Source organism: Prionailurus bengalensis, chromosome B3, assembly GCF_016509475.1.
Source record: "Prionailurus bengalensis isolate Pbe53 chromosome B3, Fcat_Pben_1.1_paternal_pri, whole genome shotgun sequence".
Lineage (NCBI taxonomy): Eukaryota > Metazoa > Chordata > Mammalia > Carnivora > Felidae > Prionailurus > Prionailurus bengalensis.
In genome coordinates, this window is record NC_057355.1 from 29,056,069 (window position 1) to 29,080,155 (window position 24,087).

The 24,087-nt window shown below is 38.0% G+C and overlaps 1 protein-coding gene and 1 pseudogene across 1 annotated transcript in view; one reads left to right on the forward strand and one right to left on the reverse strand.

Moving 5' to 3' along the window:
* NRG4 (neuregulin 4) overlaps nt 1–24,087 on the reverse strand; it is a 118,153-nt gene that overhangs the window by 69,831 nt on the left and 24,235 nt on the right. The window lies entirely within an intron of this gene.
* LOC122468372 lies at nt 8,643–12,070 on the forward strand (annotated as a pseudogene).

The window sequence follows — 24,087 nt, forward strand, 5'->3', positions numbered from 1 at the left end:
GATAGAAAAACAAAGTACAGAAATTGGTTGTGTTTCTATATACCCATAATGCAGCAGAAGAAAGAGAAATCAAGGAATCAACCCTTTTACAATTACACCACAAGCCATAAGATACCTTGGAATAAACCTAACCAAAGAGGTAAAGGGTCTTTACACTGAAAACTATAGAAAACTTGTGGAAAAAACTGAAGACACAAACAATTGGAAAAACATTCCTTGCTCATGAATTAGAAGAACAAACACTGTTAAAATGTCAATATCACCCAAAGCAATCTACATATTCAATGCAATCCCTATGAAAATAACACCAGAAATCTTCACAGAGCTAAAACAAACAATTCAAAAATGTGTACGGAACCAAGAAAGACCCCAAATACCCAAGTAATGTTGAAAAAGCAAACCAAAGCTGGAGGCATCACAATCCTGGACTTTAGCCTGTACTACAAAGCTGTAATCATCAACACAATATGGACCTGGCACATAGATCAGTGTAAAATAACAGAATCCATAAATGGACCCACAAATGTAGGGCCAACCAATCTTCCACAAAGCAAGAAAGAGTATGGACAAAAGACAGTCTCTGCAGCAAATGGTGCTGGGAAAACTGGACATGCAGAGGAGTAAAACTGGACCACTTTCTTACACCATACACAAAAATAAATTCAAAATGCATGAAAGACCTAAATGTGATACAGGAAACCATCAAAATCCTACAGGAGAACATAGGCAGCAACCTCTTTGACATTGTTCATAGTAACTTATTACTAGATATGTCTCCTGAGGCAAACCAAAGCAAAACCAAACTATTGGGACATCATCAAAATAAAAATCTTCTGCAAAGCAAAGGAAATGATCAAAAAAATGAAAAGGCAACCAACAGAATGGGGCAAGATATTTGCAAATGACATATCTGATAAACGGTTAGTATCCAAAATCCATAAAGCATTTATCAAACTCAACACACACAAAATAAATAATCCAGTGAAGAAATGGGCAGGACATGAATAGACATTTTTTCAAAGAAGACATCCAGATGGCCAACCAACAACATGACTGTTCAACATCACTCATCATCAGGGAAATACAAATCAAAACCACAGTGAGATACCAATTCACACCTGTCTGAATGGCTAAAATGAACAACTCTGGAAATAACAGATGTTGGCAAGGATGCAGAGAAAGGGGAACACTTTTACACTGGTTGGTGGAAATGCAAACTGGTGCAGCCACTCTGAAAAACAGTGTGGAGGCCCCTCAAAAAATTAAAAATAGAACTATCCTACAACCCAGCAATTTCACTACTAGGTATTTATCCAAAGGATACAGGAGTGCTGATTCATAGGGGCACATGTACCCAATGTTTATTTACAGCAGTGCTATCAACAAGAGCCAAATTATAGAAAGAGCCCAAAAGACCACTGACTGATGAATGAATAAAGATCTGTGGGTACATATATATAATGGAGTATTACCCAGCCTTAGAAAAGAATGAAATCTTGCCATATGCAATGATGTGGAGCTAGAGAGTGTTATGCTAAGTGAATGAGTCAGTCACAGACAAAGATAAATACCATATGATTTCACACACATGTAGAATTTAAGAAACAAATTTAAATTCTTTAACAAGAATTGAAGAGCAAAGGGGAAAAAGAGGGAGAGAGAGACAAACCAAGAGACAGACTCTTTACTATAAAGAACCAACGGATGGTTACCAGAGGGGAGGTGGGTAAGGGGGTGGGTTACATAGGTGATGATGGGTATTAAGGAGTGCATTTGTTGTGATGAGCACTGGGTGTTGTATGTAAGTGATGAATCCCTAAATTCTACAACTGAAACTAATATTACATTGTATGTTAACTGGAATTTAAATTAAAAAAAGAAAGAAAAGCTGGGATTGAATATAAAGAATAAATAGTTCATAGAAAAGGAAATACAAATGGCTCAACCTCTTCTATCATAAGGTAAATGTGAATTAAGGCAATACTGAGATACCATTTCTCATCTATCAGATTGGTAAATGTCCAAAGCTGGATAATGCAGTCTTCTGGGAAATGAAACACTCTCTTACATAGCTGGTAGGAATGTCTATGCAAAGCAGTTTGGCAATATCTATCAAAATTACAAATGCATATACCCTTGACTAGACAAATTCTTGGAATTTAACTTGTACTCTATAAAATTACATACATATGCAGCATTATTTGCATTAGGAAAAGATGAGAAACAACCCAGATGTCTATCAACAGGGTTAAATAGACCATAGTACTCTTGTAAAATATAATACTAAGCAGTTATAATAAAGTACTCTGTGTATTGCCATGAAAAGATCTCTAAATGTATTATGAAATATAAAAAGCAGGGGTGTCTGAGTGGCTCAATCGGTTAAGTATCTGTTTCTTGACTTCAGCTTGGGTCTCGATCTCATGGTTCATGAGTTTGAGCCCTGCACTGGGCTCTGCGTTGACAGTGCAGAGCCTGCCTGGGATTCTCTTTCTCTCTCTCTCTCTCCCTATAAATAAATACATACATACATACATACATACATACAAAAAAATAAAAAAGCAAAGTAGAATACAGTGTTAAAACTTATTGAAAATAAGATTTCAGGCTGGTTTTGGCCTATATATGCATGAATATGTTAGAAGATAAACAACCAACTTTTAAAATTGGTGACTTATGAAGATTGAGTAGAAAACTGACACATCAGGGGAAGGGGTAGAAATAATAATTTGCACAGTATACCTTTTGCTTGATTTTGACCATGTGAATTTGTCACCAAAATTTTAAAATGATTTTGTAACCAAAACTGAAGCAATGATTAGAAATAGTTGCTAAGGAATAATCTTAGCCTGAGGTAAGACTGCACCCCAGACCTTTCATTCATATCTTTGCCAGGCAATGGTAGCCAGCTCAGAGACAAAAATGAGATTGAGCAAGTGGCCTTCCAAAACCAAGCTTCTTGTTTCAGATGGCCTCAAGGTAACAACCACCACTAAGTTCAAAGAGAAGGAATGGACTCAGAATAGAAGACATTAAGTGAAAGACATAAACTTTTTACATTTAAAAATTGTTTATTTGAGATCATTAGTGTGGTTACTTACGCTGAACTGAGTAGACACAGGAAATATCTAGAGCCTAGTAAATTTTTTAATGGATTGCATTACCAAAAAAACCTTACCTGCACAAGCCTGTTAAAATCCTCAAGCAATTCCTAGACCTCCAAATCCAAACAGCAGGCAGTATGATGAAAACTTTGCAGTCCCCAAGAATGGTGAAGGGTAGCAGAACAGTCTACCTCAAAATATACCACTTTGACAAAGGATTATTTTGAGCTGAAGGGAACTGAGAAGAAACAGATTCTCTGCCTTCTCCTTCTCTACCAGGAAGAGCAGGAGAATTGTTAATCACCAGAGGCAATTCTAGACTCTTATCAACCTGGAGGTGACACCAGAGAAATCTATAGAACAAAACTTATTAACTAGCCTTTACCATATATATTTGCCATTAATTTTTGCCATATATTTACCTTCTCATGGAGTGCCACCCTTTAAAGGTTAAAATCCCTTTTCCTTTGTAACTTGCCACTTATCTACAAATTTATTGTTCTTTGTTCAGATGCTATATAAGCCCCCTAGTTCTAACCATACCTTTTAATTATGCATCACTGAGCACTCTCATGTGTACATAAATGGAAGCATTAATAAACTTCTATTTGTTTTTCTCTTGTTAATCTGTCTTTGTCAGTCTAACTTGCAGGGCTCCAATCAATGAATCTAAGACAGGTAGAGGAAAAAGATGTTTTTTCCTCTCCCCTACAAGGACATACTGTGCAATGACTACCTCAGCAGTGGCCTTGGAAGAAAATCCTTAAGGAAGACAAATCCAACAAGGCAGAGCCAGGGCTACAGAGGACAAATGATTTGACAGCTCCTCCCAGAAGAGCTTCCAGAATGGCTAACCAAGGGATTTACTTCACTTCAGAGCAGGAGGGGTTTCACAAGTTTTGTTAGGAGAATATGATAACTACTAAGCACCAGAAACTATTACATGTTTCCTATTTTTTTCTATTTCCCTATATTTCCTAACTTCATTAGAATTATCCTATTCTCAGGCCACTGTTGTATATTTGGGTGGGGGGATAGAGATGGCTAATAACTTTTAGTTTATAGACTGCTGGATAAGGAGCCAAATCTGGATCTTCTGGATAAAACTATAAATTACCCAGAAATATGGGCTTCAAATTGGATGGGAGCTTAGGTGGATGGTTTGTGGGAGAGAATGCAATGGACAGAATCCAATGGAACCCACTGGAAATGGCTGTTCCAGTACATGGATAACCACTACTGTGTGAATACCAACACTTCAGAATATGAAGTGAACACAACACTTCAGAATATGACATACATACCACCTCTTGCCAATTACGTGCTATCCAAAGAACACTCTAAAACTTGTTACTAGCAAGGAGTCTTCAGATCACATTATGACATCTGTGACATCCAACACTACTTAGATGCTTCAACAGTCAAAAGGAAAATACACATGAATTTCAGATGCACGTTGTGGATGCCATACAAGAATTATATTTGGTGACAATAACAGACAGATGTTCTAAAGTTCTCAGTGTCTCCATCACCAAGGAGTTTGATAGTGACTTTACCATCACCCTGGATATCATGGCAGTTCAGAATGTAAGCCAAGCTTTGTAACATGTGTGAAGACTGAGCAGCTAGGTAGGAGAAGTTTTACAGTTAAAATATGTGTTGAAGAGGGGGCCAGCCTCAAAGAAGTTGACTCTTATACAATTCCTTCTAATGTTCTTTTATGTTGAAATATTTCACAGATTTCATAGGTGACAAAGCTGTTTAAGCATATGAAATTTCCTGAGTTTCTTGACAAACACAGGTCCCAGATGAATACAGAACTGTTTATGCTCTGTATGGCACACTGGACATTAACTCTGTAAGTGGTATAAAATGGATAATGCCAAGGAACTAACCAATAATAGTAGCTCTGATATGAAGCAACAAGTCTATGTCCTTCTTTATATCAGGAGAAGCTAACTGGAAAGAGAGAGTGGGAATCAGTCTACGCAAAGGGACACAAAAACTCTGGGTTAGTGACCAAAGATGTGAATTTACTGCAGAAGGTGCCAAACATAAAATCCTGCACCAACTTCTTCAGTTAAAAGAGTGCTATTTCTGCTTCAATTCAAAGCAATGTGGATCCTTTGAACTTACAGGAAGAATGCCATATTTCTGCTCTCTTCATTCCTTTGTAGGAATGTAGATCCGAGTTTCCCTCTGGTTTCAGTTTACTTTTGCTGATGAACTTCCTTTAACATCTTATAATGACACCTAATAATAATGAATGCTCTCAACTTTGCTTATCTGTAAAACTCTTAGAATGTGAAATATTCTGAATCTACTGATTTTTTTTGGCCATTACTTCTTAAAATATTTTTTCTGCTCCCTTTCCTTTCTGTGATTCCTTATCACATGTATGTTGGACTTCTTGATATTGTCCCACAGGTCACCAAAGCTCTGTTCTTTAGTCTTTTTTCTCTCTGTACTTTACTTTGTAAACTTTCTATCACTGCCTTTAACATACTAATCTTGATTCTGCAGTATTTAATTGTTAAGTCAATCCAGTGGACTTTTCATTTTGATGTTATACTTTTTGACTTCTAGAAATCTATTTTCTTCTTCAGTGCAAGTTTTCCTTTAAGTTTTTAACATATTTATAATAATTGCTTTAAAACTCACGCTTGCTAATTCCATTATCTCTGACATTTCTGCATCTGTTTCTTTTGACTGAATTTTTAGTCATATTTTCCTGCTTCTTTATATATCCTAGTATATTCTAGTACTTTTTATTACTTTCTGAACATTATGAGTATTATGTTGTTGAGTGCTGGATTTTGTTGTCTTTCTTTCAAGAGTGTTGGATTTGCTTGGGGCGCCTGGGTGGCTCAGTCAGTTAAGCGTCCGACTTCAGCCAGGTCACGATCTCGCGGTCCATGAGCTCGAGCCCCGCGTCAGGCTCTGGGCTGATGGCTCAGAGCCTGGAGCCTGTTTCCGATTCTGTGTCTCCCTCTCTCTCTGCCCCTCCCCCGTTCATGCTCTGTCTCTCTCTGTCCCAAAAATAAATAAACGTCGAAAAAGAGTGTTGGATTTGCTTGATATGCAGTTATGTTACTTGTGAATAAAATTTATCTTTTTAAGTTTTTTTGAAGCTTTTTGGAGGGTAAGCCTAGTCATTAGACCTACTTTAGCCTTACTACTAAAGAGTGGCTCAACTGAATGCCCTGGGTTGGACATTCCACTCTGGCTGGTTGGCACTTAAGCATTCCAAATCCTGCCTTAGCTCTGGGAATTGTTCAGCTTATAGCTCTCAGTAGATCCTTCCCCAGCATTGTAGATTTTCACACTATACTACATATTACACATGTGTAACACAGTATTCAGCAAGATACTCAAAAGGAATCCCTATGCAGATTTTGGAATGCTTTGTCTACACAGCTTCCTCTTCTCTGGTACTCTAGCCCACAAATTCCAGCCATGTCAGTCTCCCAAACTTTTGAGCTCTTTCTTATAGAGACTCTAGATTCTCGCTACATATCCCTTGCTACAGCACTAATGTTTGTTGTTGTTGTTGTTATTGTTTTATCAGTAGAATAACCTGGCTTAACTGAAACTCTAAACTTTGTCTCCCCAATTGTGGCAACAGCTGAAATCTCTATTCATTTTTCTTAGCCTTGGCAAGGCTGTCTGGAATTTTCCCTATGCATACAAGTTCAGGACCAACTAAAGATTTGGGCAGTTTACATACAGAAGTTGGGCTCTTGCCCTGTGGATCTCTCCAGGATGTCCCTCATCAATTTCCAGCTGTGGTGATTGCCTAGAGTTTCTATTCAGTTTTATCCACTTTCTGTGGCACTTATTAGGGCCTTATCTTAGGCAGATAGCCAAAAATTGGGAAACTCACCCAATGATATTTCCCTCTTCTAACTGTGAACTCTTTTCTGTTTCTGCTACTTTTAGTTACTCTCCAGTGCCTCTGTACAGTGTTATTTCTATTGGTGCAGAGTTTATAATTTTTATCTCTAGAGAGGAGTAGGTAAGTCTGGAATATGAGCTATTCCAGTTTTACATAAAGCAAATGGTTTTAATCAGAATCTATACTGATGATAATCAAGCATGAAAGGACCTTAGGGATGTAAAATCAAAATATTTTTTCTAAGACTGAATGGTGTGCTAGACACAAGAATCATATTCTTGAAATTCAGGGACTAGAAGGACACTTAAAGAAAAATAAGCAATTCAAGAATATGTAATACTTGTAATACACTTCAACTGTAGTTAGATTGTTATCAAATACAAGTGGGCAACTGTGAGATGCTCTGTAATACTTAGAAATGAAGGATGCAAGTTGAATTATAAAGTCAATGAATCAGACTTGAATGAAGCAAAGTTCCTTTAAACAACGGAGACTGACTGAATATGTGTTAACATATCTAAAGAAAAAGCTTGTCAATCTGAGGAGTTGTTGGTCAAGGAGAGAAAGGAAAGGCACAAAGGGGAACATTAGTAGTACCCACCTAAACACTGTCAAATATAGAGAAAGTTGTGGTCAGAAGACTTTAAGTACTACTATTACAGTCGTAGGCAAGATTGTTACTATTGTGGCTGTGAATGCATCAGACAAGTTGTAAATATAAACTCAAATTACGTAATTTTTTCTATTCTATGCTCATTAAATGTTCTAATTATAAACTTGGCCTCCATGTATGTTAGTCTACAGAGAAAAAGAATGCCTGGCCTACTGTAACTCTAGTCTGTGTCACTTATACATATTATAAATTAATACATTGGAATGCTTTAGACGTTAGTCTTTGTAAACCTAGTCAATATGTATCTGCTTATGAGAAACGAGATCCCTTCACAATGTGCTTAATTAGATTAAAGCTGAGGGGAGACTTCCAGATGTGATACAATGATCACACAGTACTCTGGAAGCTATTTACTTCCTAGATATACTAACTTCATTGAGTATTTAAATCTTAATTTTTTGCTACAGGAGTTTGAAATTCAAACCTTAATGGTATTAAAAAACTTAGCTTTGTTTTTTAATAGATCATATGTGCTTAACTACATAAGATACAGTAGAACAAAGAGACACTGCTGGCAAAAGAGGACTTTAGTGAAAGGTCAGGCAATAAGAGAGAGTCCCTGACATAAAATCTCCCTTAGATACAGCAGAGAAGAGATCCATTCACCAAACTAGAAAAAACTGCCAACATTCTATTTATAATCATTTATTCTTACAGTGACTAGTGAATTGCTAAGATCATTCATGTACATAATGACAGTACCAGATCTCGATATTATACTCATTATTTTTTTTTTAAATTTTTTTTTCAACTTTTATTTATTTTTGGGACAGAGAGAGACAGAGCATGAGCAGGGGAGGGACAGAGAGAGAGGGAGACACAGAATCGGAAACAGGCTCCAGGCTCTGAGCCATCAGCCCAGAGCCTGATGCGGGGCTCGAACTCCCAGACCGTGAGATCGTGACCTGGCCGAAGTCGGACGCTCAACCGACTGCGCCACCCAGGCGCCCCATATACTCATTATTATTACTATATCTGCTTGTACTGTCTTGGTAGAAATCAGACAAAATGGCTGTATCAGAATGTGAAAATAAACAGGTCCTAGAGTAAACCTCAAATATTCCCAGTGAGATATGTAATGGGAACCGCATCATAAAGATCTATAAATATCAGTATTACACATATCTTCTTGATGGCCAGGATTAGCTCTATATTTGGAATTTCCATTTAACACATTTTGGTTGAGATACTTTATAAAAAGGATGAGGCAGGCGTAAGACAATTATTTTAAAGGCTTTTTTCATGCCCTCCCCCCATTTGAGTCCTTTCCCATCCTAATACTCCATTAGACTAAGAAAACTTAGAGATTTTTGGAAATGCTGATTTGTTATACACTTAGTGAGAGATGGCAAATATGCAAACTAAAAATGGGCAGATGCTCCACTGGGCTTGAGGGGTATCTGAGCAGGACGTCTCAGCCCCATATTCCCAAAAAGGTGGAATGAGGCTTTTCTCAGCTGCTACTGCCCTCGCCTTCCAGAATACCTCACATTGCCCCATGAGTCAGAAGCCCAAGGATGTGCTCGACCCTCCTTTTCCTACTCCTCTTCTTCAGCCTCTGCCACAGGTGTCTGCCAGGACCTTGACAGGTGTTGTGGGCCAGGCCAGCCCCTTGCCTGTGGGACCATATCCCTTAGCCCCAGTGTCTCTGGAAGGAGAGTTGAGTGGGTGCCAATGGTTGGAGATGTAGAGGTGTCCCCCAGTGGCAAGTTTGGCCACAACACCAGTCATTGTTTTATGCACTCACATTGCAAGGACTGTGTATGTGAGTCGGTATGATTTGGCATCCTGAGATTCTTTCTTAGCAAGTAAGTAGAAAAAACTCTTAGAAAAAAAATAAGACAATAAGGAAGCTAGAACTTATTTTTACATGGTTATCAGCTCACTTACCAATATGGACACTTTTCCCACAGTTTTTTCCTCCTAGCGGAGAAAGTAGGTTGACAAGTTCTCAGTCTGAGTTCCAAAAAATGTTAATTAATGAAAGATTACAATGTAAACATCATAAAACTATCTGACTCTGAAAGTTGAGCACACAGGGTTGCAAGATGAATACATAAAGTCACAAAATGAATTCAAGCGCCTGTTAAATGAAAAGCAAACTCACCAAGAAAAATTTCAGCTGCTGCTTAAAGAGCTAAGAGGGAAATTAGTAGAGAAAACTAAAGACTTGGAAGAATGACAATGCAAGTGTTAACTTCACATAAGTTGGAGTTGTTATGAGCCCAAACAATTAGAATTAGAAACCTCAATGAGAGAGCATTTTAGGAATCTGGGTGAAGAAGTGGAAAGTATAGAAGTGAATACAATAAGCTTTACTATGAACATACATTTTTCAAATCAGCATTTGAACACCAGAAAGAATTTTCACATATTTTAGAAGAAAAAATAAAATATGGGGGTGCCTGGGTGGCTCAGTCAGTTGAGCATCTGACTCTTGATTTTGGCTCAGGTCATGATCTCACAGTTTGTGGGTTCAAGCCCCTCACTGGGCTCTGTGCTGGCAATGTAGAGCTTCCCTGGGATTCTTTCTCCCTCTCTGCCCCTGCCCCTCTCACATTCTCAATCTCTCCCTCTCAAAATAAATAATTTTAAAAAGAAGAAGAAAAAAATAAAATATAAATCAAAGACTGCAAGGCTGGAGAAAGATAAAGAAGAACTATTATAACCAACTGCTTAGTGTTGATCTCACAAGAGACAGCCAATGAATGGGGAGCAACTTGTGAGGAAAGTCTACTTGTGTTAGCAATCACAAGGTGTAGAAGCTGAAGTAGCAGAATTAAGGGGTAAAAAAGAGAATTCCGGTGCTCAGGTAAAAAATGTCCAAAGAATTCAGGTGCGGCAGTTGACTGAGATGCAGGATACAGTCATATCCCCTGAGGTTGAAAAACAGCTAAACTACAGGCTGAATGCTTGGAGAGAGAGTTACAGTCAAACAATAAACAAAACACTGTTTTAATCAGTAAAGTGCATAGACTTGAACAGGAAATAAATACAATGACCAGTAAAGTAAAAGAACTTAAATATTCAAACAAATTTGAAATAAGAGACTTCAAACTGGAGGCATCAAGAGCTAAGAGTGAACTAGAAAGAGAAAGGAATAACATTTAAACTAAACTAAATGGTCAGACAATGAAATTCTCAATTCAGTTGTTGAACACCACAAAGAGCTCCTAATAGAAAAGGATCACAAATGAATACATAAAGCACAAGCTGCGAAGGAAAAACGTTATCAAAAACTTCTGGTATGACAAGATGAAAAGCAAGAACTAGAGAACAAATTAGTGGATTTAGAGAAAATGAAAGTGGAACACGATGTCTGAAGGCAATCTGAAAAGGATCAGTGTGAAGAGAAATTGCAAGCTTCACAGATAGCAGAAGAGCCAGCTGGAAGGGAACTACAGAGCATCAGGTTAAAACTTCAACAACAAATTGTGAATACTGAAAATGCAGAAGAAAAAAAATGAAAATTCTGACCTGAAACAGTAAATCTAGTAGTTAGCAGATCCAGGTGACCTTGCTTGCATACTCAGAGAATAAGTTGCTGAATTCAAACAAATACTGAACGAAATGGTGGAGAGGTTAAACCAGGAATGCTGAAATTTAAGAAGCCAAGCTGAAAACCACAACTAGAAGTTGAAAATCAGACAGTGGAAGAGAAACAGATATAAGGGTTGGAAGTAAAGCATATGCTTCAGGAATATATCACTGACAGAGAAGAAAAGTATAATCAAGCTAGAGAAAACCTGCAGCAAGCTGCAATTGCCCAGAAAGAGAGAAAATCTCTTCATGGAAACAAAGGAGAACACAGAACTCTTAGAGACAAAGAGAGAAGAACTAGAAACAGAAAATCAAGTGTTAAATAGACAAATGTTCCATCTGAAGAATAAGCAAAGCTTCAAAAAAGACTAAAGGATTTACAGAGAAGACGTAATGAAAACTGAAGTTTGATTCTGGTTCCTAACATTATCTCCAACAGGATCCATCAAGCCTGTTAGCTTCCAGTCATCAACCATCTATCCTTTCCTCCTCATATGGAGGAGGAAAAGATCAAAGGGAACTCTCTACTTCATGAAAGCCTGGAAGAACTAGAAACAGCACAAAGAAAACAACTACTGGAATTTGGATCTCCTGAAAATTTTTCTTGGAGAAAAGGCAGATCAAAGGGATGAAATCAGTGTGACTCAGTAAAGCTTGAAGTTTTAATGTATGTGGCATTTAGATCCTTTATTATTGTTTCCTAAAACATTTGAATGTGCCTCAAGAAGAGGTACCAGCTACAGGTTATATTGCATCGATGTCAGGTTTTAGGATTATACTAATGAAAACTGAAGCATTAAAACAGCTCCAGAGATATTCATAATATTTACTGACAATAGTTTGAGAATGCTTTAAAAAAAAAAAAAGAATAAATGAAAGGAATTAGGGAATTGAGTTTTAAAATTATTTTATTAATTTTACTTTGTTGAGGGACACCTGGGTTGCTCAGTAGGTTAAGCATCTGACTTTTGATCTCGGCTCAGGTCATGATCTCATGGTTCATGGGTTCAAGCCCCACAACAGGCTCTGCACTGACAGCATGGAGTCTGCTTGGGATTCTCGTTCTCCCTCTCTCTGCCCCTCCGCTTACTTACTTATTTTCTTTCTTTCTCTCTCTCTCTTTCTTTCTTTCATGTTGATTTCCCTCTTCCTCTTTGAGACTCTTGGCATTAACAGGGTCAGTAAATATTTTGTGGTTTAATATATACAAGTTGTAAACTCTAGTTCTTGAGAAAATGTAACAGTTTAAAAGTCAGCATTAGAAAACAAAACTGAAAGGTACATACTCATTAAAAAATGCTACTGTTCTAAAAGCAGTAAACTAGGGGCGCCTGGGTGGCACAGTCGGTTAAGCGTCCGACTTCAGCCAGGTCACGATCTCGCGGTCCGGGAGTTCGAGCCCCGCATCAGGCTCTGGGCTGATGGCTCAGAGCCTGGAGCCTGTTTCCGATTCTGTGTCTCCCTCTCTTTCTGCCCCTCCCCCGTTCATGCTCTGTCTCTCTCTGTCCCAAAAATAAATAAACGTTGAAAAAAATTTTTTTTTAAAAATAAATAAAAGCAGTAAACTAAAATCTCTTCAAATAAAGAGATTAATAAATATTTTTCTATCTTAAAAAGGGCAAAAAATGATTCAATAACATCTCAGTAGAAAATTACAAATAACTTTTTTTTAATGAGAGAGAGAGAGAGTATGTGAGCAGGGGAGAGGAGCAGAGGGAGAGAAAATCAAGCAGGCTGTACACTTAGCACAGAGCTTGTCACAGGGCTGGATACCATGACATTAGCCTAAATCAAGAGTCCAACTCTCAAACGACTGAGCCACGCAAGCGTCCCACAAATAACTTTTTTATTTATCAGCTCCTAATTTTCCCTAACATGAGAAAATTTTAATTTTTTCTAGTAATTAAACTTAATATTTTCAAATCACTAATATATTGCAAAGATCTTTTCTTCATAGAATATCTTATTATATCTTACCATAGCTTTGTTTGCTTGGTGTTAAATATCCCTATTTTTTAGTGATAAAATTGTACATTCTTTTTTATCCTGGTTTTTCTCCTCAAAAATTTGCTCAACAAATACTTTTATTTCAGTATTTTATCCCAGAACCTATACCGGATGCAGGCAATTCAAAGACATAAGAGGATGGGTCTGTCCCAAGAAGCTTATATTCTGTTAAAGCGTAGCAGATACATAAATCACTAAACGAAATAAAGAGCTATAAGACAGAAATGTATCTGAGTATCATGTAGACTTATAATAGTCAACCAAATTAATATTAGCTGTCATTTAAGGCAAACCCTCAAATATTGGTGGTTTAATACAATAAAAGTTTATTTCTGGCTTATAGTATAGTCTAATGCCCAATAATGGTCAGGCAGCCCTTCTCCATCTCCTGAATCTGCTACCGAGAAAACGGCCTCCAACATCACTGAGGCAGGAAATAAAACAGGCTAGAGTTTTTCTGGATGGTTTACAACCCTTTTGCTCATAATCACATTGTCCCAGAACCCAATCACAGAGCACACTAACTGAAAGTTAGGCTGGGAAAAGTAGAGGATCACATAGATATTTATGGAACACTAATAGCCTCTGACAAAGGGTGCTAGATGGAGAATGGTTAAGTCTACCTAGAAAAGCTTCATGGAAAATATAATGCTCAACTTTAGAGACTCTTAACGATAGAGAACAAACTGAGGGTTGAGATGGAGGGAGGTGGGTGGGGGACAGGCTAAATGGGTGATAAGGAGGGCACTTGTTATGATAAGCACTGGGTGTTATATGTAAGTGATGAATCACTAAATTCTACTCCTGAAATCAAAATTATACTATATGTTAACTAACTAGAATTTAAATAAAAAATTGAAGAAAAAAAAAAAAGGGCACCTGGGGTGGCTCAAGGGGTTGAACATCCAACTCTTTATTTCGGCTCAGGTCATGATCCCAGGGTCATGGGATCAAGCCCTGCAATGGGCTCTGCACTGAGCATGGACCCTGCTTAGGATTCTCTCTCTTTCCCTCTCTCTCTGCCCCTAACCCCACTCATGTGCACTCTCTCTGAAAAAAAAAAAAATTTTTTTAAAAGAAAATTCTTTATGTACAAAACTGTTCATTCATTCCACAAATATATGTTGATTGCTCATTATGTGCCAAAAACATCTGTAAGCAACTTAATAAGATATAAATGCAGACATTAAAATAATCACCGTGAAGAATATGATATAAACATTTATGAGATAGTGTTAAAGGAAAAAAATTGACTACACTACTGTATCTCTTCTGGTTAAAAACAATTGGTAATGAGCAACGTGGATGGAACTGGAGAGTGTGATGCTAAGTGAAATAAGCCATACAGAGAAAGACAGATACCATATGGTTTCACTCTTATGTGGATCCTGAGAAACTTAACAGGAACCCATGGGGGAGGGGAAGGAAAAAAAAAAAAAGAGGTTAGAATGGGAGAGAGCCAAAGCATAAGAGACTGTTAAAAACTGAGAACAAACTGAGGGTTGATGGGGGGTGGGAGGGAGGAGAGGGTGGGTGATGGGTATTGAGGAGGGCACCTTTTGGGATGAGCACTGGGTGTTGTATGGAAACCAATTTGTCAATAAATTTCATAAAAAAAAAAACAATTGGTAATGAAGCACAGTGTAAGAAATGAAATGATTTGAAAAGTTATGGTAATTTGGTATGGGGATTAAAGTAAATTTCTAATTAGAAAGTTTTCAATAAAAAAGATTTAATGAAACAGAAAACAGATATGTAATTGAGAAAAATCAACAAGACCTAGTTGATTTTGAAAAGATTAATCACTTCTAGAGTGATTAATCAAGAAAAAAGAAAGAAAACATAAAGAAAACATTAAAAAGAAAACATAATTAGGAATTAAAAGGTGACCACCACCACAAACTTTTATATAAATTAAAAAGATATTGAAGGAATAATATAAACATTCTGCCAATACATTTTGACATCTTATAAAATTGAAAAATTCTTGGGGCGCCTAGGTGGCGCAGTCGGTTAAGCGTCCGACTTCAGCCAGGTCACGATCTCGCGGTCCATGAGTTCGAGCCCCGCGTCGGGCTCTGGGCTGATGGCTCAGAGCCTGGAGCCTGTTTCCGATTCTGTGTCTCCCTCTCTCTCTGCCCCTCCCCCGTTCATGCTCTGTCTCTCTCTGTCCCAAAAATAAATAAACGTTGAAAAAAAAAAAATTTAAAAAAAAAAAAAAGAAAAATTCCTTAAACACAACTTACCAATACTAGCACTCAAATAAATAAAAAAACTAAATTTTCCTATTTCTGTTAAAGATACTAAATATACCATTTTAAACTGTCTCAGATGGGAGGCAAACCATAAGAGACTATTAAATACAAAGAACAAACTGAAGGCTGCTGGAGTGGTGTTGGGTGGGGGGATGGTCTAAATGAGTGATGGGTACTAGGGAGGGTACTTGTGATGAGCACTGGGTGTTATATGTAAGTGATGAATCACTAAATTCTACTCCTGAAACCATTATTACACTATATGGTAACTAACTTGGATTTAAATTAAAAAAAAATTTTTTTAAACATATAACTGTCTCAAAAAGAAAATGCCATTTTCAGATGGTCTCACCATAATTCTTGTAAGCATTTAACAAACAATACCAATTTCACACAAATTCTGTCAAGAGAATAGAGAGAAAAAAGGGTACACTGTCAAATTCATTTTATAAGACTGGCATAATCTTGATAGCAAAATCTAGTAAGGGTATTAGAAGAAAAGGAAATTACCAATATACTCTTGAATGAATGTGTAAAAATTGCAAACAAAATACTTGAAAATCAAGTTCAGCAATACATAAAAAGAATAAATAAATAAGGTTTATCTCAGGAGTACAAGTTGGTTAAACATTTAAAAAACAATGCTTATTTCCAGCCATGATGGAAGAATAGATACTATATTTACCCTCCTATCTTAACTGAAAAATAAAGACAAAAATATGAAACGATCTTGGACAACAGGTACCAGAGAACCATGATCCTTGAGAGAGAGTAATAAATGAGGTAATAAACTCTATGATCACCATAGTTTACTGGCTACAGTGTTTCCAGGGCACAGCACAGGGAAGGATATCCAGGTAGAAACAGAGGTTTTCCTGATTTAAGAAGAGAATCTGAAGAGGCCAATGCAGTTAGAATTTACATGGCAGAATACCAGACAGAGTACTGCCCAGAGAGAGAAAAGTCCTAATATCTGCACAGGATTCCACTTAAGCCTTCAACTGAATACAGATAGCAAATACATGTTAGGAAGTCAATCAATATTGGAGGAGAAAAAACACCAGGAAAAAGCAGGTAAAGAAAAATTCATGATCTTCATACAGGGGTAGAACAGTTCATGCCCCTGATAACCAGATTAGAAAGCTGGTAAAACATGGATATTAGGTAAAGTATTCAGAATGATACTGGGTATTCAGAATGATACTGGGTATTCAGTAGTGGGTTATTATAAATTATGTCTAAATTAAATATTTCTCTAGTCTCACCTAACAAAGTTTAAAAGAAAAGCTAAAGAATCACAAGATTTTCAAGTAAATCAACAAAGTCCTAGAAAGAAAGCTCAAAATTACTTAAATACAGGGGCACCTGGGTGGCGCAGTCGGTTAAGCGTCCGACTTCAGCCAGGTCACGATCTCGTGGTCCGTGAGTTCGAGCCCCACGTCAGGCTCTGGGCTGATGGCTCGGAGCCTGGAGCCTGTTTCCGATTCTGTGTCTCCCTCTCTCTGCCCCTCCCCCGTTCATGCTCTGTCTCTCTCTGTCCCAAAAATAAATAAACGTTGAAAAAAAAAATTAAAAAAAAATTACTTAAATACAAAACAACTTGGCACCCAACAGTATAAAATTTACAAAGACTGGTAACCAATAAAAAATTACCAGGCCTGCAAAAAAGGCAGGAAAATATAACCCATAATAAGGAGAAAAATTAACCAATAGAAACAGAATAGAATTAGTGAACAAGGATATTAAAACAGCTATTATAAAAATATCACATATGTCCATAAAGGTAGAAAGTATGAGCATGTTAAGGAGATCTATAGAATAAATATTTTTCATGTTATAAATCTCTTTAAGAGCTAATTCTGTTTATGCAAGATATTATAACAATGTATTGTGTTGGTTCATAACATATGGTGACCTAAAGTACACATCAATGATAGTAGAACGACCAAAAGTGGGGAAATATAGGTATACTTTTGAAAGGTTATTATAGAAGGTGTGGGAGGGGATGCTGAGTAGGGTGGGATGGGAGGGCTCCTGGAATATAAATAAATAAATACATAAATATAAATAAATAAACAAATAAATATTTTAAAAAAGAAAGTTTCTTATAATTGAAGTGGTATAGTATTAACTGAAAGTAGATTATAAGGTATATATATATTTTTTAATTTATATATTTATTTTGAGAGAGAGCAAGTGGGGGAGGGGCAGAGAAAGAGGGAAAGAGAATCCCAAGCAGGCTCCATGCTGTCAGCCTCTGGAATCTGATGCATGGCTTGATCCCACAAACCATGAGACCATGACCTGAGCTGAAATCAAGAGTCAGACACTTAACCAACTGAACCACCCAGGCACCCCTATGATAAGATATATTCTAAAACCCACAAGCAACCACCAAAAACAAACAAACAAAACACAAAGTGAAGCGATTGTAGCTAATACAAAGGCAATTAAACGAAATCATAAAAACACTCCATCTAAAAGAAGGCAGGAAAAAAGAAAAGGGGAACAAAGAACAGAGGGGACCAGTTAAAAAAACAACAAGAAGACAACAGATTTTAAACCTAATTGTATCACTGTTTACATTAAATGTAAATAGTCTAAACACTAATTAAAAGGCAGGTTGCCAGATTGGATTTAAAAACTCAATTATAGAGAGGGAGGGGCCCACATGGCAGAGAAGTAAGGGGATCCATACTTCCTGAGTCTCTCAAACAAAGAAGTGCTGAAGCCAAAGGACTTTGAACCCCAAAAATCTGGGAGGAAAAGAAACTGAATCTACTAGGAAGCAAATGAGACAACTTGAGAGACCATAGGTGGGTGATTACAAACTGGGGGAGATAAAATGGGCTGCATAGGCATGAATGGGAGGGATCCCTTTCTGCAGAGAGACAAAGGGAAGAGAAAGAGTGGCTGGGGACATGTAGGACTGTATCTGGACAAGAGAAAAACCTAGGACTGGGACTGAGAGGGATCCCATCTCTAACTGTGGGGCTTTCTTCAGACTGGGGCTGGCTCCCTGTTCACATACCTGGGGAGGAGGGCAGCCAGCCCTGGGTCCGGTGGTAGATCAGGGGCGCAGTCTGCAGTAGGAGAAAGTGGTCCTCTCCTTGAAGGGCTGTGTGACAGGACAAAGCCTGCCTGTGTATGCCACTCCAGGCCCCCAGGCTTGATGGCTAGGTCAAGGGTGCAGTCTGCAGTAGGAGAAAGCAGCCCCCTCCCTGGAGTGCTATGGGAAAGGACAAAGCCTGCCTGCCTCCACCACCCCGGGCTCGGCGGTGAGGTCAGCAGCCCACTCCTCAGCAGGAAAAGGCGGTTCTCCCTGAAGTGCTGCAGCACAGCCAAAGCCAGCCGGGACTACATACCAGGCCGCACAGAAAGGTGCTTCCCCAGTGCCAGAGCACATGGAGTGGGTCTTTGAATCCTAGCCAAGCACAGGGTCAGGGGAGTTAGCAGAGTGAGAAGGACTGCTCTGTCTACGCCCATGGCACAGTGAGGATGACTCAAACGGAGTCCACTGGGTCTGGGTCTGTGGAGAAGAGACTGGGGGATCTCCATTCCCCACTGCTCACCCACCAAGGCAAGGCTACAGTGATTGGCCCACAGTGGAGGGCCAACAGGCAGGGCCCACAGTGGAGGCGGGACCAGCCTACACCAAACCAGGCCCCTTGGAACCCGGTAACCGTGTATCTACGGGAGCTGGACAGACCCTGTGAACAGCTCCTCCAGATCAATGCTGCAACATCGGTTGGATTAATTCTAGGTCAATTCTGGATATATAGATATATTCTCCCTGCCATTTCTGCTCCTTATCTCTTCCCTTCTCTAGGCTGGTTACTCTGGTTATTGGTTTGTCTAAACAGATGTATTTAATCCATTCTCTTGATACATGTTCCACACCTCCTCTTTACATTCCTTTCTCTCTCTCTGGAATAATCAAGCCATATAGTTTCTCTGGGTAACTTTATCTTCATTCTTTTCCCCCACCTCCTTCCTTATTTTCCTCTCTTTCTTTCTGGATTAAGCCTTTTAGTCTCTCTGCCTAATCAATGTTTATTTTTCCTCTGTCCTCCTCCCCAGCTCCAGTCATTTCTCTTTGTATGTGCTCTTCCATCAGCACGCCTCCACCCTGTTCTTTACTTGTAGCTGGAGTTTTGGTTTTTTGATTGTTTTTAGTTTTTTGTCTTTTGTTTTTGTTTATTTGTTTGTTTTGCTTATGTGTTTGCATGTTTTTGTCCCCTGTTTGTCTGTTTGTTTTCCTTTACAGGACTACTCCAAGGAACAAATCAAAGCACACCTGGGGGAGGGTCCAAAAATCACTACTAGTAGGGAAATAAAACAAGCAAAGTCACAACAACAGAGAACAAGTAACACTCCAAAAACACCTCCTGAAGGTCCAGGCCCTGGACAGTGTATGACCCTTCTTTAATATAGCAGTGCTTGCAGGTGCAGAGTACACATCAAGCTTTTAAAACACATAAGGGACAGAAAACTAGCCAAAATTATGAAACAGAAGAATTCTCTTAAAAGAATTTCCAGGAGAAGTGACAGCTACAGAATTCATCAAAACTGATTTAAGCAATATAACTGAACAAGAATTTAGAATAATAGTCATAAAATTAATTTTTGGGCTTGAAAAATGATAGAGGACAGCAAAGAATGTACTGCTACAGAGATCAAAGGATTAAAAAAAAAGTCATGATGAATTTAAAAATGCTATAAGTGAGGTGCAAAATAAAATGGAGGCGGCCACAATATGGATTGAAGAGGCAGAGGGGACAATAGGTGAATTAGAAGATAAAATTATGGAAAAAAAGGAAGCTGAGAAAAAGAGATAAAAAAATCAAGGAGTACAAGGGGAGAATTAGAGAACTAAGTGATGCAATCAAATGGAACAATATCCATATCATAGAAATTTCAGAAGAAGAGAGAGAAAGGGGCTGAAAGTGTACTTGAACAAATCATAGCTGAGAACTTCCCTGATCTGGAGAAGGAAACAGGCATTGAAATCCAACAGGCACAGAGAACTCCCTTCAGACGTAACTTGAATTGATCTTCTGCAGGACATATCATAGTGAAACTGGTAAAATACAAGGATAAAGAGAGAATTCTGAAAGCAGCTAAGGATACACAGGCCTTAACATACAAAAGTGGGCACATAAGGGTAGTAGCACACCTATCTACTGAAACTTGGCAGGCCAGAAAGGAATGGCAGGAAATCTTCAATGTGATGAACAGGAAAAACATGCAGCCAAGAATCCTTTATCCAACAAGCATGTCATTCAGAATAGAATGAGAGATAAAGGTTTTCCCAAACAAACAAAAACTGAAGGAATTCATCACCACTAAACCAGCCCTACAAGAGATCCTAAGGGGGACTCTGTGAGTGAAATGTTGTAAGGACCACAAAGAACCAGAGACAACACTACAAGCATGAAACCTACAGAAAACACAATAACTCTAAACCCATATCTTTCAATAATAACACTGAATGTAAATGGACTAAATGCTCCAATCAAAAGACATAGGGTATCAGAATGGATTAAAAAAAAAAAAAAAGACCCATCTATTTGCTGTCTACAGGAGACTCATTTTAGACCTGAGAACACCTTCAGATTGAAAGTGAAGGGATGGAGAACTATCTATCATGCTACTCTAAGTCAAAAGAAAGCTGGAGTAGCCATACTTATATCAGACAAACTAGATGTTAAATTAAAGGCCATAACAAGAGATGAAGAAGGGATTATGTAATAAATACAGGGTCTATCCATCAGGAAGAGCTAACAATTATAAATGTCTATGCACTGAATTCAGGAGCCCCCAAATATATAAAACAATCACAAACATAAGCAACCTTATTGATAAGAATGTGGTAACTGCAGGGGACTTTAATACTCCACTTACAACAATGGATAGATCATCTAGACAGAATCAGTAAAGAAACAATGGTCCTGAATGATACATTGGACCAGATGGACTTGACAGATATATTTAGAACTCTGAATCCCAAAGCGACAGAATATACTTTCTTCTCGAGTGCACATGGAACATTCTCCAAGACAGAAAACCTCCATAAGTATGGAGGGTAAAGAACACCCTACTAAAGAATGAATGGGTAATTAGAGAAGAAATTAAAAGATATATGGAAGCAAATGAAAATGAAATTAAAACAACCCAAACCCTTTGGGATGCAGCAAAGGCAGTCCTGAGAGGAAAATACATTGCAATCAGGCCTATCTCAAGAAACAAAAATCCCAAATACAAAACCTAACAGCACACCTAAGGAACTAGAAGCAGAACAGCAAAGAAACCCCGAACCCAGCAGAAGAAGAGAAATAATAAAGATCAGAGCAGAAATAAACAATATAGAATCCAAAACACTAGTAGAACAGCTCAATGAAACCAAGAATTGGTTTTTTGAAAAAAGAAACAAAACCAATAAAATTCTAGCCAGGCTTCTCAAAAAGAAGACAGGACCCAAATAGATAAAATCATGAATGAAAAGGGAATTATTACAACCAATCCCTCAGAAATACAAGCAATTATCAGGGAATACTATGAAAAAGTGTACGCCAACAAACTGGACAACCTGGAAGAAATGGACAAATTCCTAGACACCCACACACTACCAAAACTCAAACAGGAGGAAATAGAAAATTTGAAGAGACCCATAAGTAGTGAAGAAATTGAATCAGTTGTCAAAAATCTCCCAACAAATGAGAGTCCTGGACCAGATGGGTTCCCTGGGAATTCTACCAGACATTTAAAGCAGAGTTAATACCTATCCTTCTCAACCTATACCAAAAAATAGAATGGAAGGAAAACTTCCAGACTCATTGTATGAAGCCAGCATTACTTTGATTCCCAAACCAGACAGAGCCCCAGCAAAAAATGAGAACTACAGGCCAATATCCCTGATGAATATGGATACAAAAATTCTCAACAAGATACTAGCAAATCGAATTCAACAGCATAAAAAAAGAATTATTCACCATGATCAAGTAGGATTCATTCCTGGGTTGCAGGGCTGGTTCAACATTCGCAAATCAATCAACGTGATACATCACATTAATAAAAGAAAAGATAAGAATCATATGATCCTGTCAATTGATGCAGAAAAGGCATTTGACAAAATTCAGCACCCTTTCTTAATAAAAACCCTCAAGAAAGCCGGGATAGAAGGAACATACTTAAAGATCATAAAAGCCATTTATGAAAAGCCCACAGCTAACATCATTCTCAATGAGGAAAAACTGAGAACTTTTTCCCTGAGATCAGGAACACGACAGGGATGTCCACTCTCACCGCTGTTGTTTAACATAGTGTTGGAAGTGCTAGCATCAGCAATCAGACAACAAAAGGAAATCAAAGGCATCAAAATTGGCAAAGATGAAGTCAAGCTTTCACTTTTTGCAGAAGCCATGCTATTATATATGGAAAATCCGATAGACTCCACCAAAAGTCTGCTAGAACTGATACATGAATTCTGCAAAGTTGCAGGATACAAAATCAATGTACAGAAATCAGTTGCATTCTTATACACTAACAATGAAGCAACAGAAAGACAAATAAACGATCCCATTCACAATTGCACCAAGAAGCATAAAATACCTAGGAATAAACCTAATCAAAGATGTACAAGATCTGCATGCTGAAAACTATAGAAACCTTATGAAGGAAATTGAAGAAGATATAAAGAAATGGAAAAACATTCCATGCTCACGGGTTGGAAGAATAAATATTGTTAAAATGTCAATCTTACCCAAAGCTATCTACACATTCAATGCAATCCCAATCAAAATTGCACCAGCATTCTTCTCGAAACTAGAACAAGCAATCCTAAAATTCATATGGAACCACAAAAGGCCCTGAATAGCCAAGGTAATTTTGAAGAAGAAGACCAAAGCAGGAGGCATCACAATCCCAGACTTTAGCCTCTACTACAAAGCTGTCATCATCAAGACAGCATGGTACTGGCACAAAATCAGACATAGACCAATGGAATAGAATAGAAACCCCAGAACTAGACGCACAAACGTATGGCCAACTAATCTTTGACAAAGCAGGAAAGAATATCCTATGGAAAAAAGACAGTCTCTTTAACAAATGGTGCTGGGAGAACTGGACAGCAACATGCAGAAGAATGAAACTACACCACTTTCTTACACCATACACAAAAATAAACTCAAAATGGATGAAGGATCTGAATGTAAGCCAGGAAACCATCAAAACACTAGAGGAGAAAGCAGGAAAAAGACCTCTCTGACCTCAGCCACAGCAATTTCTTACTTGACACATCCCCAAAGGCAAGGGAATTAAAAGCAAAAATGAACTATTGGGACCTCATGAAGATAAAAAGCTTCTGTACAGCAAAGGAAACAATCAACAAAACTAAAAGGCAACCAATGGAATGGGAAAAGATATTTGCAAATGACATATCGGACAAAGGGCTAGTATCCAAAATCTATAAAGAGCTCACCAAACTCCACACCCAAAAAACAAATAATCCAGTGAACAAATGGGCGGAAAACATGAATAGACACTTCTCTAAAGAAGACATCCAGATGGCCAACAAGCACATGAAAAGATGCTCAACATCACTCCTCATCAGGG